Source organism: Myxine glutinosa, chromosome 11, assembly GCF_964187855.1.
Source record: "Myxine glutinosa chromosome 11, kmMyxGlut1.1, whole genome shotgun sequence".
NCBI lineage: Eukaryota > Metazoa > Chordata > Myxini > Myxiniformes > Myxinidae > Myxine > Myxine glutinosa.
Genome location: NC_136271.1, coordinates 71,488,628 through 71,505,625, shown reverse-complemented (window position 1 = coordinate 71,505,625; position 16,998 = coordinate 71,488,628). Strand labels below are relative to the sequence as shown.

Below are 16,998 nucleotides of genomic sequence, written 5' to 3'. Positions count from 1 at the left end.
TTTAAGTGAGCGTCACACCTGGGTTCAACTTCCTTTTTCACCACAAAGGTTGTGGTTAAGTTTCATCGGAATTGATTGTGTAGTTTCTGAGAAGAAAGAAAATACCTATTTTGGGGGGCAACCCCCCATAAACCCTCTCAAGGCCCGATTTTTTTTGATGCCGTGAACAAACTTTGGTACAGCACAGGTGATGAAGGCTGTGGTCAAGTTTCATTGGAATTGATTGTGTAGTTTCATAAGAAAAAGCAAATTCCTATTTTGGGGGGTCAAACCTGTATCCACTTTGACCCCCAGTAAACCCCCTTATATCCCGATTTATTTTTAATGCAGTGAACAACCTCAGGCACAACACAACAAATATCATTTGTGCCAAATTTGGTCGCAATCACATCAGCGGTTTCGGAGACGAAGTTGCTAGTGTTTACGGATGGATGGATGGATGGATGGATGGATGGACTGACTGACGGACTGACGAACTGACATGGATACCTGCCGGAAGGGCAACACGTCATCGCACAAGCTCATCTGAACTTCGTTCCAGGTAAGGTAAAAATTACAACCAAAATTACATATTTTAAAGTATTTTTTTAAAATAAAAATCAATCTTTTCTTTCTTCAGGCAACAATCCATCCACATGAAAGACGAAATTAATCAGAAACTCCATCTTGAATGCGAAAGGGCTACTTATTGAGACAGGGGAGAAAAATGAAGCCGGGTTAAGAATAAATCATTGGAATCTCCCACGATGAAGCTGATTCTGAGGGCCTTTCACTCACTCACCGCAGGCAGGTTGGTGGTCTTTCTGTCTTCCACCGACTCCTCTCCGGCCTTGCTCCCCCAGCTCTGTCTGTGCTCTGTTCCCCAAATAATCCGACAGGTCGCACAAGATCTGCCTGCAACCCTCTTTGGTGAAACTGCCAAAATCTCGGCTCTCTGCTCACATTCACTCTTTCATTCCTCTTTTCTCCCGCCTCTGGAACAAACTCCCTCACTCTTCAATCCCACTCCACCCTCCAGGTCTTTAAAACAGCTGTTCACCACCATCTCTTATGATGAAGAGACATTGTGAGAAGTCATTGACCTGTCTATCCAGCATAAGTTTAAACAGTTTGACGATTTGGGGCTTTTGGGATAGGGTTCAACAATACTAAGGCTCCATCTATTATAACAGGCCATCTTGATATTACATACACACAATAAAGGGGTGTCGGTGTAGATTTGGCCCCAACTTGAATTGGGGTGGTACAACCACCGAGAAGAGGCATCTCCAATCGTTGTACGGTGCAGTGAGCAGCCAGGATGGAACTACTTTCCTATATATACGTCAAAACAATGTGTCATCAGTCCCTCATTAGCATATGTATGAGCTCTACTTCCACAGCACTTCTTCTTCTTATTTGTAACATTTTCTGTGTCTGTGCACCTTTAACGGTTAAGGTGGCTGGCTTAAGAATTTAGGGCCTTGAATTCGAGCCCCTGTTGTGTCGTTGAAATAACACCAAGTGGGTTGAGCGGTTCACTCAGCCTGTCATCCTTCCGAGGTCGATAAATTGGGTACCAGCTTACTGGGAACAACGACACTGCATCAGCAGCACAGACACACCCCTAGAAAATGATGCAACCAGCAGCTATAGGCTGCAGACAAAAAGACAACAACAAGCGGACGCTCTAACCGTTATAGTCTTCTTCTTTTTCATCATTAGATCGTTATTTCCTGCTTGTGAAGCCACGAAATGACGAATCAAAATTTCCACGAGTGAAACAAACATTTCCCTGCAGGTTCAAAGAGAAAAAGGTTTTAACAAGTTAAAGAATCAATTTTAAAACCTTTGGATGATAAAGAATGAACCTGCAAAGTGACAGGCTATTTTACTGCCGTTACTGTTCATCATAATTTCGAATTTCAACTTAATGTTAATAAGTTTACTTCCTTAATTTACAAAGACTGAAAATAGTTTGAATTTTATTTCGAAAAATATTGTTTTGATACTTTCATACATTATCAAAATTAAGATCAGTTACTGCACTGTAGTTACAAGAAGGAAGCCGGACATTAACAATACATACATACACACACATGCACACACACATGCACACACACATAGATAAACACACACATACATAAGCACACACATGCACATACACACACATGCACACACACATACATAAACACACACACACACACACACACACACACACACACACACATGAACAAACACACACATACACACATGAACACACACACACACACACACACACACACATGAACAAACACACACACATACACACATGAACACACACATACACACATCTACTATATAAGAGAGCAGTTGGTCTGTCTGTCTGTGTGTCGCAATTTTTCTCAGACATGGCTGAACGTCTCCGTCGGATGTTCAGAGGTTTATCAGTGAGTGCCTGGGAGTGTTTTAGGCAAAATAGAAATTTAAAAAAAGTTTGTTTTGGATCTATTCAAAATCACTTGCTCGTGCCTAAACCTTTTTGGTTAATGACAGTTATATACAAGTACACATTCGCATAAATAAATGCATAAATAAATACAAAACAATTTCCAGACATTTGAACACAAATAATCAAACAATACCGGAAGCGGTCAAAGTTGGTGGTAAGGCTTCTTCTTCTGCTACCTGAACGTCATCGTACTTAACTCAGAAACGTGATGAACGGCACATTCATCAACATATATTCAACGAAAAGGTTAAATGATGATTTGACATTTGTGATGGATTTTGATATGGATGTAATTTCTTTTCCCTTACATTTTCCCTCATTTCAAATATGTTTGTTGGAAAATCAAGGTCTCACAACAGCTTTCTCCAAGTTTAATCTGAATCAATCTCGTACAGCATCTAAAAAGAATAAATGGCAACAATCATTTCTCTTTTCTAATAAGCATTGAGAGTATACATCATTTTGGATGCGCGTAAGCAAGCTTCATGCCAACGAGATTTCTCACCTTCCTAAATAAGCATATCAGTGCCTCAGGTCTCCGATGTTAGGTCTGACTGACTCTCGCAATCGGCGAGTGGATATTTATGAGAGTGCTGTAGTGGCCAGACAATGTTATTGCACCTGGGCTAGCCTAGTTGTCTACGTTTTACTACATCCTCCCAGAGTTCTAAAACTTTGCAAGCAGGCCATTTAAATATTTGCGTAGCATGAATTAGCAAGCGAGTATACAGAATGCGGGAAAACATGTAACACCTATTAAGGAGTTACTACCAAACGAAGCACACCGGTCGTCGACTTTCTCTCCCGTGCGGGTTCGATACACGTCTGAGCTGCCAGCAGGTGTCTCTAAATCTTCCCGAGTCGGAGTGCGAATTAACTCAGGTGTCTGAGCCGGTACGTCAGTCCCGATCGAGTCGTGCGACCGATGAGGAGGAGATGGAGGTCCGACCGTTGGAACCTCCGTACTGCATATAAGTTCGACCTACGTACTGCATATAAGTGCATATAAGTCCGATGGAGGTCCGACCGTTGGAACCTCCGTACTGGATCCAGCCTCATCAGCTTCCCCGCAGGGAGCGAGGTGTCGCACCGACACCGTGGTTTCATGACCGTCGGGCATTTTGACGTGAGCGTATTCCGGATTAGCATGAAGGAGCTGTACCTTGTCAAAAAGCAGATCGTATTTACTTGGTCGCACGACACGTCTGACATAGACCGGTCCGGGTGTGGAGATCCAAGCGGGCAATGACTGAGCACTACCTGTTCGACGCTGATAACGAAATAGACGGTCATGAGGAATTTCATGTGTAGTGGTACACAGGAGAGATCGAATCGCATGTAGTGCCCCTTGCAACACCCAAGTCCACTTATCCAACCCCAATCCTCGGGTCTTGAGCCCGAAGGCAATGGCTCTCCATATGACACCATTTAATCTTTCTATCTGTCCATTCGCCTGCGGGCGGTATGGCGTAGTGCAGCTGGAAGCAATATTCCGCTGCAGCAGAAAGGCTCGCACGTCCTGAGACATGAAAACAGCGCCCCGATCGGTATGGATGGACGCAGGATATCCGAACATCGCGAACAAGAGCCCCAAACAGCGAATGACCGACCCAGAAGACATGTCGTGACACGGGAATGCGAATGGAAATCGAGAATACTCATCAATAATTGTGAGAAGATAACGATACGAGCCAGATGCAGGCAGTGGCCCTTTTAAGTCCATGGCCAATCTCTCCCATGGCCGACCACCTTGAATCAAAGTCCCCATGTTAGGTTTATAGAAGCGCGGTTTAAGTTCCGTGCAAACAGGACACTCGGCACAAACGACGAACACCCTCCACAGAATAGGGCACGTTTCGACTACGCACGCAATGGACGAGACGTGTTACTCCTGGGTGACAGCGAGTCGTGAAGTTCACGAAGGTCCTCACCGGTGGTGAGACCCGTACACACCCCCGGCCTGGATAACGCATCCGCAGCTAAATTCTCCCTCCCAGGGCGATATGTGATCTTGAAGATGTAGTCAGCTAGCTCGATACGCCATCGAGTAATTTTCTCCTTTTTAATGCGCTGAGCATGTCGCACATCATACATGAATGCAACACTTCATTGATCTGGAATCACTTCGAATGTTTTGCCAAGCAAATATGACCGCCATCGTCGTATTGCTTCTACCATCGCGTAGGCTTCCTTCTCGACCGCTGAATGACGTCTCTCAGCATCTGAGAGGGTACGAGAGAAGAAGGCGACTGGTTTTCCCCCTTGAGACATGGTTGCTGCTATGGCACAGTCGGAAGCGTCGCTCTCTTCGTCAAAGGGTATGTTTTCGTCTACTGAGGAGACTGCTGCATTAGCTATGTCTAGCTTCAGCCCTTGAAAAGCAGCCTTGGCATCCTCAGTTATGGGGAATGTTTTGCAATCAACAAGGAGACAGAGCTTCTTGGAGTAATTCTGGACTCAACGTGAATAATGTGCAACAACCCTAGTACTCTTCTCAAGGACGCACGATCATGCAGCGCCACCATGTCTAGCAAAGGTCGCAGACGCTCTTTGGTGGGAGTTATCTTCCCTTGGGTCACCGTCTACCCCAGAAGATCAATCGTCCTTATGGAATAGCGACATTTGACCTCGTTGAAAGTTAAATTATACTGGCGCGCGACCTGTAGGAACCGCTGCAGATTAGCGTCATGGTGGGCTTGATCTCGACCACATACTGTGAGGTTACCGAGGTACACAAAGACATCAGTTAATTGCTCTTTGGCAATTATGTCATCAATCGCCCTTTGAAAGCACACGACTCCGTTAGTTACGCCGAGGGGCAAACGCGTGAATTGGTACAGCCGCTGTCCCGACTCGAACGTCGTGTAGGGTTTGTCGTCATCACTTATAAGAATCTGGTGGTATGCACTGCCAAATCGAGCGTGCTGTAAACAGCGTCTTGAGCGACCTGTCGTACCAGCGCATCTAAACCCGGAAGTGGGTAGGCGGCCAGCTGCGTAAAAGTCTTCAACGAAACTGGGCGGGTGAAAAATTGTTACCGACACACCGGGGAGCAGGTGGGGAACGGAAAACTTTTCGACAAACGAAACGTGTGTTGGAAATATAGTAGAATAAAAGGAATCATGGGACACAGCCCCTTATACTTAGTCTCTGCGGCCGCACCGAGCAGCCAGAATACTCGCTCAAAAGAATGAAGCCTGCACCTCCTCTACTGAGAAGACCAACTCACAATGGTACAGGTATTTGGACCAAGCCAAGAGGGTTCCTGTCTCAAAAAAAAAAAAGATGGAGCTCAACTAAAGAACCGAAAAAACGAATGTTGGAACATGGAGGAGAAGGATGCCATTTACAACTGTAAAGTCTATTCAAGACAAGAACAGTGAGGGTTGGCTGGTAGGGGATCTAGATTCATGGACCAGTTGAAGACCAGATTGACCACCAGAGCAGAGACGGCAACATCCAACAAATTAGAAAGAGTTGCCTTAACAGCAAATACATTCCTAAATTAAAATAAAATAAAAGAGATAGCAGTGAAGGTCAGAACAGGATGGGAGCCGAACACTCGTCAGGCTAGACTGAGTGATGGTGGCAAAGAGACCACAATGAATCGCAGGGAAGGGCTTCGTGACGAAGCAAGGGTTTGGAATGCGAAGCGTCACTGGGGACCCAGTGAAGGCGAGGTGAGACAGAGGGGGAGGAGACACAGAATCACTATAATGTGGAGGGTGGGGGGGGACAGGGTGGAAACACCTACACAGTTAGAAGGGATGAAAACGAGAATGGCACATGAAAACAGGCAGAAGGACGGAGGGGAACAGAGAGGTGAAGAGGAAGGTGAGGATGATGAAGACCAGCAAAGATTGGAAGAAGAGCTGGCAAATAAATTAGCGGAGATGAGATTGATTGTGGAGACAGAAGGATGGTGTTCTTTAGGTGTGCTGTGTTGTGTTTGTGCCAAACGTAACATTTTCCATTTAGGACAAAAAGTTCCATCTTGGTTTCGTCAGACAACAACATTTTTTGCCACTTGGCTTCAGAATCTCTGGAGTTGTTTTTTGCATACCTCAAGCAGGACTCAAGGTAGGCTTTTGAGTAATGGCTTCCTTCTTGCCACCCTACCATACAGGCCAGACTTGTGGAGTGCTTGGAATATTGTTGTCACATACACACAGTGAATAGCCTTTGCTATAAAGGCCTGTAGCTCTTTCCAAGTTGCCATTGGCCTCCTGGTGGCCTCTCTGATCAGTCTCATCCTTGCTTGGTCATCCAGTTTGGAGGGACGACCTGATGTAGGCAGGGTCTTGGTGGTGCCATACCCCTTCCACTTATTAATTATTGCCTTAACTGCTCTCCAAGGGATATTCAAGGCCTTTGAAATATTTTTAAACCCATCCCCTGATCTGTGCCTTTCCACAACTTTATCCTGGAAATCTTTTGAATGGTTTTCATGGCCTAAGCCTTTTTATTAACAAAAAAGGGTAAAAAAAAACAAAAAAATATCAAAACATCAAACTAGAAATCAAAGCTGGAGCAAAAATCTTCCCCTTCCACCAACGCCAAAATCAAGACCTTCACTCCTCTTTTTTCCCACCTCTGGAACAAACGCCCTCACTCTCTTCAATCCCTGTCCTCCCTCCAGGTCTTTAAAACAGCTGTTCACCACCATCTCTGATCTTCCCCCATCCAAAACCTTGATCCTTTCTGCCCCTGTTAATACACCCCATATCTGCCTCTTTGAATGCCCAACTTCTTTCCTGAAATTCCTAGTTGTGTTCATTTGCTTTATACCGTGTACCACTCCCTCCTCCCCCAGTCCTCCCCATTCCACAGATCTATCGACGTCCTTGTTCTCTTCTGTTCTTGTGTGCTTCCCTCTCTCCCCCCCTCCCTTCATTGTATGTTTGTGCATGTTTTCATGTTCAATGTGTTAGCTCTTACACGAGCCTCGATTCTGGATCCAAAAAAAAAAGAAAAAGGAAAAAAAAGCCACAATCAAAAACAAATAAATCAAGAACAATGATCAAACAAGTAAATAAACAATAAATCCAAAACAACCCAATCCCCCCCCCCCCCCCCCCGGCTCATCCCACCCCCAGCACCAGCACGGGACCCAGGGTTGGGACCCGGGAGGCGTCCTCGCGGAGTGCGGAGTTGGGAGTGGATAGGGGAGAGGGTGGCAGGAGGCTTTTGCAGCCATTTCTCAATTTCTGCCTCCAAAGTAATTTGAGGGTCGGGGCAGCTCTTTCTCGCCTCCTGAGGTCCGTCTCCCGAACCTCCTCAGCAGTTTCCCCTTATAAATGGGCCAGGAGCCTTCCCCTTATTGCGACCCCTCCTCATGCGTTTCTTCACCTGCCAGCCACATGCGTCAATGTCCTCAGTCGGAGGAGGTGTTTCCCAACCTTCCTCCCCTCATCGAGGGTTCGGCCTCCTGCAATCCCGCATTCTCATGCTGTGCCACAGTATCCTCTTTCACCTTTTCCCAAACACTGGAGAGGGAGCACACCAATGGAACCCCTGCCTCCATCATTTGGTTGTGGTCTGTCTTGGCCGAGGGGACCGCAGCGTCCACCACTTTATCTTCCACCTTCTCCTCCTTCCTCCACCTCCCAGCCTCTTATACTTCGGTATAAACCATGGTGGGCTGTTTGCATCAACAAAATGAGGCAACCAGTACTTAACATCAAAATCAGAAACACTCTCATTGCAGAGGTGGACCGTCACGACCCTCACATGGTCAAAGAGGGTCTCGAATGCCCAGTCAGCCAGATACCCAGCTGACCGAGCAGCAGTTCACCTCACCCAAAACTCGACATGTCTTCCAGAAGACTGTAAAGACACATCAAACCCACGGGCCAAGGAGATGATTTGAAATTAATTTTCTGAAATTTGTAGAATTCGTTTTTGACTTGGAAGTTCTGGGTTACAATTATGACTTGGAAGTTCTGGGTTCTGGGTTATGTGATCGTCCATGTACTGTTTAGATTTTGATGATTTGCGTGTGATATGATTCAACGGATGTTTATATGAATCGTTTAAAATAAAAAAAGCCTTCAATTTCTGATATTTTACCTTTTCATTTGGGCCTCCCAATTGGAGCCCCGCCGTAGGGCGGGTACCGTTGCGAGTCAAATTGTATTTGATCATCTGAAGAATGAGGTGTCGGAAACATATTCTCTTCTCCACAACTATCAGCCAGAGGAGCCAGTCTACCTCCAATGTGATGCCAGTCTTCAAGGCCTTGGTGTAGCATTGCTTCAGGCCCATCAAAACCAGCTGAAGCCAGCGGCGTATGCAAGCAAAACTCTTAACAGATACTGAACAACGTTGCGCTTGCATGGAACGTGAGCGATTGGCCATCTTGTTTGGCATTGAACGTTTCCACACCTACCTGTATGGTCGGAGTTTCATTGTGCTCACCGATCATAAACCGTTGTTGATGATCATTAACAAGCCATTGATTGCTGACCCACCGAGATTGCAACGAATGCTTGTCAGACTCCAAGGGTATAACTTTACAACGGAGTACCATCCTGGGGCAAAGAGTCAGCTTGCCGATGGCCTTTCCACATTCCTCGCCCACTCAATACAATGACAATGGACTTGGACCTGCATGTTGACTTGGTCCTTTCTCTTCTGAGAAGTTGTCTCAGCTGCAGCAGGAAACACTTCGTGATTCTGACCTGTCAACTTCGAGACTTTATTATCAGTGGATGGCCGGACCATCTGAAGGACCTCCCAGAGGCTCTCAGGACATACTGGAGTTTTCGGGATGAACTGTCAATTGAAAATGGCGTAATTCTTAAAGGAGAGAGAGAGTCGTTATACCTAAGAGTATGCGAAACGACATTCTGCAGAAACTGCACTCAGGCCATTTTGGACATGAGAAAACGAAATACTGGTGAAGGATACTGTGTACTGGTATAACGTTAACAAGGACATTGATCGGCTAGTTGAATGCTGTCCGACCTGCCAACGACACCGGAAATCTCAGCTGCCTGAACCACATCAACATGACATTCCGCTCAGACCATGGAGCAAAGTCGGATGTGATTTGTTCTATTTTGATGCAGCTCAGTGGATTGTCATCGCAGATTATTATTCCAAATTTCCTGTTGTTCGCAAACTGCCCGAGTCTGCTCCCAGTCGCATGATCATTGCGACCTTGGTGCAGATTTTTTCTGAGTTCGGAATTCCTGATACGTTCATGAGTGATATTGGTCCTCATTTCTCCAGTGCAGAATTTTGTTCATTTGCTGGGAAATGGAATGTTGACCACGTCACTTCATCCCCAACATACCCAAAATCTAATGGATTCATTGATTGCCAAGTCGAGACAGTGAAATCCATCCTCCGCAAATCAAAAAGTGCGGGAAACGATTTTCATCTGGCACTGCTATCTTGGCGGTCTACCCTGGTGATCTACAACTTGGAAAGTCCTGCTCAACTGCTAATGGGCAGAAAAATCAAATCGCTGGTACCAACCAGAATCACCAACGTGCACGACGATGACAACCTCATCCAGGAGGAGCTGGAGAGGCACCGCCACTTACAAAATCTCTACCACGATAGGCATGCTCGGACACACGAAATGTCGGGCCTATACCCTGGACAGCGAGTTCTCTCCTCAGAACCACAACACCCATTGTTGGGAGCCGGGCACGGTTCTCGGCATGTCTGAAGAGCGACGGTCATATTTGCTCGCATTACCAAATGGTCAAACACTCCGACGCGACCGAATTCACATTCAGGAGCTCCCGGCGTGTGATGCGGTGCCCCATCGATCTTCGAGCCAAAACAAGAGTTCTGAAGCCACAGTGAGTGGGAACAGCGAACCATCTGCAAGGTCTGGTAATGAACCTGTGAATCATGACTGTGACGTCACTTGTGCGACCACAGCAGAGATGGTTCATCAATCCCCCCAGCGTTCTGCCAGTTTTAGTCACATGTTGCCTCCGTCACAGAACCTGACACCTGTCCATACAAGGTCTGGCCGACTTGTGAAAGCACCATGCCGTCTTGATCGAAAAAACACTTTGCTTATCTGATGTTTGCATTTATACACTTTGGTTATCTCGTGTTAACTGCTCTGTGTTACTGGTGTGGTGTTGTAATGATCTAATGACAGTGCAGACATGTATGATGTTGAAGGAGCATAGCTCCTGCTTGAGACGGACGAAGTAACGGACAAGACACAAACTCGTCCGAGAAGATGTTTAATGTATCATCAACTCGGGAACTCTGAAAGCCCGTTTATCGGGTTCGCATACATATAATCCAAGCCAAAAAGCATACGTCAGAACCAAAGCCACGCCTCTCAGGCGAGGCACGCTTTGGTGGTCATGTGACCGACAGGTGCAAGCAATTATAACCTCAGCGCCGCGGTTTGTCCGCCGGTTACGTCACCGGCTGGGGCAGGGAGATTATGTTGCTGGTCTCGAGCTTTGGGGGACCCATGGGTCGCTACACACGCCCCCCCAGAATCGACTTGGTCCTGGAAGGTCAACCTGAGGGGGGTCTGGATGACCCGACTGAAACGACCCCTGGCTAGTCACGGGGGGGGGGGGGGGGTCCAGTGTGGTGGCGGGTGGCCGGGCGGGGGGTGCAGTGGACGGCGGGCGGCCATGCCGCGGTGGGAGAGCCAGCCGTGGCGGCTGGCCGACGTCCATTTGGGCCGGCTTGAGGCGGTCCACCGAAATCCGGTCCGCCCGGCCGCCGATGCTGATGACGAAGGACTTGTTGTCCCATCATAGGACCCGGAAGGGTCCGTCGTATGGTGGCCGGAGCGGCCCCCAGTGCGCGTCGTGGCGGAGTGCTGGGGGGACGTAGGATTGGGGGTCGCCGTGGCGGGACGTGGGCACCGGGGCGAAACGTTGGGCGGCCTCCTGGAAGTCCGTGCGCTGGTGCGCAGCGGACCAGGGGCTGGTGGTGTCGGGCACGAACTCGCCCGGGACGCGGAGGGCCTGGCCGTACACCAGCTCGGCGGTGGACGCCTGGAGGTCCTCCTTTGGAGCCGTGCGGAGGCCCAAAAGGAACCACGGGAGCCGGTCGGCCCAGCCGTCGTCCTGGAGGCCGGCCATGAGTGCGGCCTTCATGGAGCGGTGGAACCGCTCGCACAACCCGTTGGCCTGGGGGTGGTAGGCCGTGGTGCGGTGCAGGGTAACGCCCAACATGCGGGCGACCGCGCCCCACAGTTCGGACGTGAACTGTGGGCCACGGTCCGACGAGATGTCCGCCGGTGTGCCGAAACGCGCGACCCAGGTGGCGATGAACGCCTGGGCCATGTCGGCGGTGGTGGTGTAGGCGAGGGGCACGGCCTCCGGCCACCTGGTGGTCCTGTCCACCATGGTAAGCAGGTGGGTGAACCCCTGCGATGGGGGAAGGGGACCCACCAGGTCCACGTGGACGTGGTCGAAACGTCGCTCGGGCACGGTGAAAGGAGCCTGTGGAGCCTGGCTGTGACCGTGGACCTTGGCCCGCTGGCAGGGTGTGCAGGCGTTGGCCCAGTCGCGGACGTCCCGTCGCGACCCGTGCCAGACGAAACGTGCCGACACCAGCCTCTGGGACGCCTTCCGGCCCGGGTGGGAGAGGCCGTGGAGCGAAGCAAAAATGCGACGCCGCCAGGTGACCGGCACAACGGGGCGAGGTCGGCCTTGGGAGACGTCACAAAGCAGGACCGTGTCCGCGAAGGGGACGTCAGCCAAGCGGAGGCCCGTGTCCGCCACCTGGAGCGCCTGCACCGTGCCGTCGGTGGCCTGGTCCGTCGCCATCAGGGCGAAATCGACGCCAAGGTGGACGGCGTTGGCGCCGGCTCGAGAAAGGCAGTCGGCCACGGCGTTGTCCTTTCCGGCGACGTGCCGGATGTCCGTGGTGTATTCCGACACGGCGGAGAGATGGCGCTGCTGGCGGGCCGACCACGGCTCCGTGACCTTGGCCATGGCGAAAATCAATGGCTTGTGGTCGACAAAGGCCGTGAACGGGCGGCCCTCCAGGAGGTGGCGAAAATGGCGGACGGCGAGGTACAGCCCGAGGAGCTCACGGTCGAAAGTGCTGTACTTCAACTCGTTGGGCAGGAGTTGCCGGCTGAAGAACGCGAGCGGCTGCCAGGCCCCATTTACCCATTGTTCATGAACCGCGCCCACGGCGTAGTCGGAGGCGTCCGTGGTGAGGGCGATGGGAGCATGGAGTACCGGGTGGGCCGGCAGCGTGGCGTTGGCGAGGGCCCGTTTCGCGCCGGTGAAAGCAGTGTCCATGTCCGTGGACCAGACGACGTCGCGCTTCGCCGGCTGGCCGCGGAGGGCGGTGTACAAGGGCCGCATGAGTTGCGCAGCTCGGGGCATGAAGCGGTGATAAAAGTTCACCATCCCGAGGAACTCCTGCAGCGCCTTGACGGAGCGGGGCGCGGTAAAGCGGCGTTGGCCTCGACTTTGGCCGTTAGCGGCACGGCGCCGTTCCGGGTGATGCGGTGGCCCAAAAAGTCGATCGTCGCCGCACCAAAGTGACATTTGGCCGGGTTGACGATCAAGCCGTGCTCGCTGAGGCGGCCGAACAGCGTCCGGAGGTGGAGGAGGTGCTCGGCTCTGGACGTGCTGGCGACGAGGATGTCGTCCAGGTAGGTAAAGAGGAACGGCAAGTCGCGCAGCACGCCGTCCATCAGGCGCTGGAATGCCTGTGCCGCGTTTTTGAGGCCGAAGGGCATCCGGAGGAATTCGAAGAGGCCGAAAGGTGTAATAACGGCCGTCTTCGGGATGTCGGCCGTGTGAACGGGCACCTGGTGGTACCCCCGAATCAGGTCCACTTTTGAAAAAATGGTCCGCCCCGCCAACCGGGCGGAAAAATCCTGGATGTGCGGGACGGGGTACCTGTCGGGGGTTGTGGCGTCGTTGAGGTGGCGGTAGTCGCCGCATGGCCGCCATCCGCCCCCCGGCTTTGGGGCGATGTGCAGCGGCGAGGCCCAGGCGCTGTCGGAGCGCCGCACGATGCCGAGGCGCTCCAGCGCGGCGGACTCGGCCTTGGCGACGGCGAGTTTGGCTGGGTCGAGACGGCGAGCTCGGGCATACACCGGCAGGCCCGTAGTGGGAATTATGATGCTCGATGCCGTGACACACCGCAACGGCCGAAAACATCGGTCACGTGAGGGCCGGGAACTCCACGAGGAGACGCGCGAAGTCGTCTGCCAACGGGAGGACGCAGGAAAGCTCAGTGGGCATGGAACGGCTCAAGGCGCACGCCAGCAAGCTGAAAGTTTCGGCGTTGATGAGACGCCGGCGTTTAACGTCGACCAGCAGCCCATGGGCGCAAAGGAAATCGGCACCGAGCAAAGCCATGGGGACGTCCGCCGTCACGAACTCCCAGCGAAAGAGCTGGCTGCCGAAGCGGAGGGCGACGGTGCGTGGGCCGAAGGTGCGGATGGCGGTGCCGTTGGCCGCGATTAAGGAGGGGCCGCAAATGGCGGCCCGCCTGTCCTCCGCCGAAGCGGGAATGACGCTCAGTTGAGCGCCGGTGTCGCAGAGAAAACGCCGCCCCGACGCTTGGTCCGCGAAGAATAGCAGGCTTCCGGAACGGCCAGCGCTCATGGCTGGTAGTAATCGCCGGCCCGACCGTTTCCCGACTTGCCGAACGTGCATGGGGGTCGACATGATCGGGCCCGCCGCCCGAACCTGGCATGGAAATAACACCAGGCCGGGTCTGGCGGGGGCTCCGGTCGACGCGTTGGGACTGGGCGACGCGGCGTCGCCGCTGCCAGTCGCGCCGGCCCGGCGGCCTCCGGGAAGGAAGCTGCGTTGCGGGCGTTGGGCGAGTGGGCGGGAAACTGCGCCGCGGGCGCCGACTGGGCGGCGGGCGGGCTCCCGGCAGCCACCCCGACGAGCTGGCTCGCCGCTCCGACGAGCTGGCTTGCCGAATGGATCTTGTCGGCCTCCCTGGCGAGGTCGCGGGGGTTCGCGATGGTCGTGCTTGCCAGGGCGACCCGTACCTGGGCCGGGAGCTGGCGGAGAAAAAGCTCTCGGAAAAGGAAATCCGAGGGGTGCTCGCCGAGAAACGCGAGCATGTAGTCCATACTTTCGGACGGGCGCGTATCATAGAGCTCAGGAAGGTCGAGCAGGCGTCGTGCGCGTTCAGCCGGGGAGAGGGCGAAAGCGCCCAGAAGAAGTGCCTTGATGGCGTCGTACTTGCCGTCAGTGGGCGGGCTCTGGAGGAGGCTCAGGCAGCGGTCGGCGGTCACGGAGCCGAGCGTGGTGACCACGTAATGGTATTTAGTGGTGTCCTCCGTAATGCCACGCAGGGCGAACTGGGAGTCCGCCTGAGCGAACCAGACTGCGGCATGTGCTTCCCAGAAAGTGGGCAATTTGAGGGACACTGCCGTGTCCATCGCGTGTCGTAAACTCGGGGTCACCAGTGAAGGAGCAGGGCTCCTGCTTGAGACGGACGAAGTGACGGACAAGACACAAACTCGTCCGAGAAGATGTTTAATGTATAATCAACTCGAGAACTCTGAAAGCCCGTTTATCGGGTTCGCATACATATAATCCAAGCCAAAAAGCATACGTCAGAACCAAAGCCAGGCCTCTCAGGCGAGGCACGCTTTGGTGGTCATGTGACCGACAGGTGCAAGCAATTATAACCTCGGCGCCGCGGTTTTTCCGCTGGTTACGTCACCGGCTGGGGCAGGGAGATTATGTTGCTGGTCTCGAGCTTTGGGGGACCCATGGGTCGCTACAATGTAATGGTGTTACACGGGTTTGCTGTTTTTACTTTATTACTTTTCTTGTTGTGGGAAAGGGAGATGTGATGGTATTACATCAGTTGTGTGGAACCGGAAGTGCTTGCTCGCGTTTTGGAGTATGAAGGTGGAGTTCCGGGTCAGAGGGCAGGCGGTGTGTGTACGGGGTCGTCGACATGAACCTGATTCCGGGTCCTGTAATAAATGATTGTTCTCTTTGACATCGCCCCGTGATCTATTCTACATCAGAACCTTACAATTCTGGCGTTCAAAATGTCGATGTGCCAAGATTTAAACTGTTCCAATCGTCGAGAAGTTTGCCGACAGAACTCGTCTTTTTATCCATCCCTGACGCACGAAAAGGTCGTCAACGATCAACGTGTTTTGTGGTTTAAATATCTCGGAACAACAAAATTAAACATCAAAACGTGTGTTCATTCAAAATATCGTGTTGTTTACGAAGATCATTTCAGCCATGAACGTTCGTATTTGGGAACGAACTACCTGGGAAACAAAGCTCGGAAATTGCTGAAACACGACCCCGTACCGACATTTACCGGGGGAATGTCATCCATGTTGATTTGAAGCCACGCCCGTCGCCCAAGCCAGGCCCAGAGTGTCACGTGTTGATTTAAAGCCACGCCCAAGCCAGGCCCAGAGTGTCACGTGTTGATTGGAAGCCACGTCCAAGCCTGACCCAGAGTGTCACGTGTTGATTTGAAGCCACGCCCAAGCCAGGCCCAGAGTGTCACGTGTTTATTTGAAGCCACGCCCAAACCAGGCCCAGAGTGTCACGTGTTGATTGAAGCCACGCCCAAGCCAGGCCCAGAGTGTCACGTGTTGATTGGAAGCCACACCCAAGCCAGGCCCAGAGTGTCAGGTGTTGATTGGAAGCCACACCCAAGCCAGGCCCAAAGTGTCACGTGTTGATTTGAAGCAAGAAACGTTTCGACATGATGCCACGCTATGCTGACATCATTTTCAACACAAATATGTACAAGGAGGAATCGGTGAAAGCAATGGAAAGGATGCACAGAGGGTGGGTAGACAAGTTACTTGTGCAGGGCGAAAACACCAAAAACCAGCAAAACAGCAGATCGGAAATAGTTATTGACAAATGACGACAACAAAGAACAACTTGTGCAAGTCACATGTGATTCTTGGGGCAATGGTTCTACAGAACGACTACAAGGCCCAAAGGACATGCTTATCTGTGAAGGTTACGGATCCAGGTTCACATCTGAGGATGGGAAAACAACAATTAGGAAAAACAGGTTGAAGTTCCAACATCGACACAAGAAGAGACTAACACAAGGATTATATGGCTTTGCCTGTTTGCAGAGAAGCATGGTTACAAGAACATACAAGTGAGAAGTCCAGAATATGATATATTTTTCATCATCCTGCGCCACAACAACAAACTTGAAGGTATTACAATTTTGTTTGATACTGGTACAGGAAGCAATCAGAACCGATTCAACACGACGGAATTTGCACAAGCCGACACACAGGAAAACCGGGCAGTGCTTCAAACTCTCCATGCATACGGTGATTGTGACACAACTAGTGCATTTGAGGGGAAAGGGAAAGTCAAGCCCATCAAAACTCTGGAGACGATGCCAAGGATTGTACCAGCTCTTGGAAGACTGAGGAATTCATGGAACATGCCACAAGACCTGATAACTGAGCTTGAAGAGGTCGCATGTGCAGTGTATAGCAAAACAAGGTTGGGAGAAGGGGACGATTTGAGACTGTTCAAGATCAGGGAGAACCCTTGAACGCAATGCTCAATGTTGGCATGGAAACCTTG

At 51.3% G+C, this 16,998-nt stretch overlaps 2 protein-coding genes across 6 annotated transcripts in view; both read left to right on the top strand.

Annotated features, from left to right (window-relative positions):
- Window positions 1-16,998, top strand: part of LOC137436754 (syntenin-1) — an 881,728-nt gene that overhangs the window by 470,462 nt on the left and 394,268 nt on the right. The window lies entirely within an intron of this gene.
- LOC144888276 (uncharacterized) overlaps window positions 1-16,998 on the top strand; it is a 168,212-nt gene that overhangs the window by 92,201 nt on the left and 59,013 nt on the right. The window lies entirely within an intron of this gene.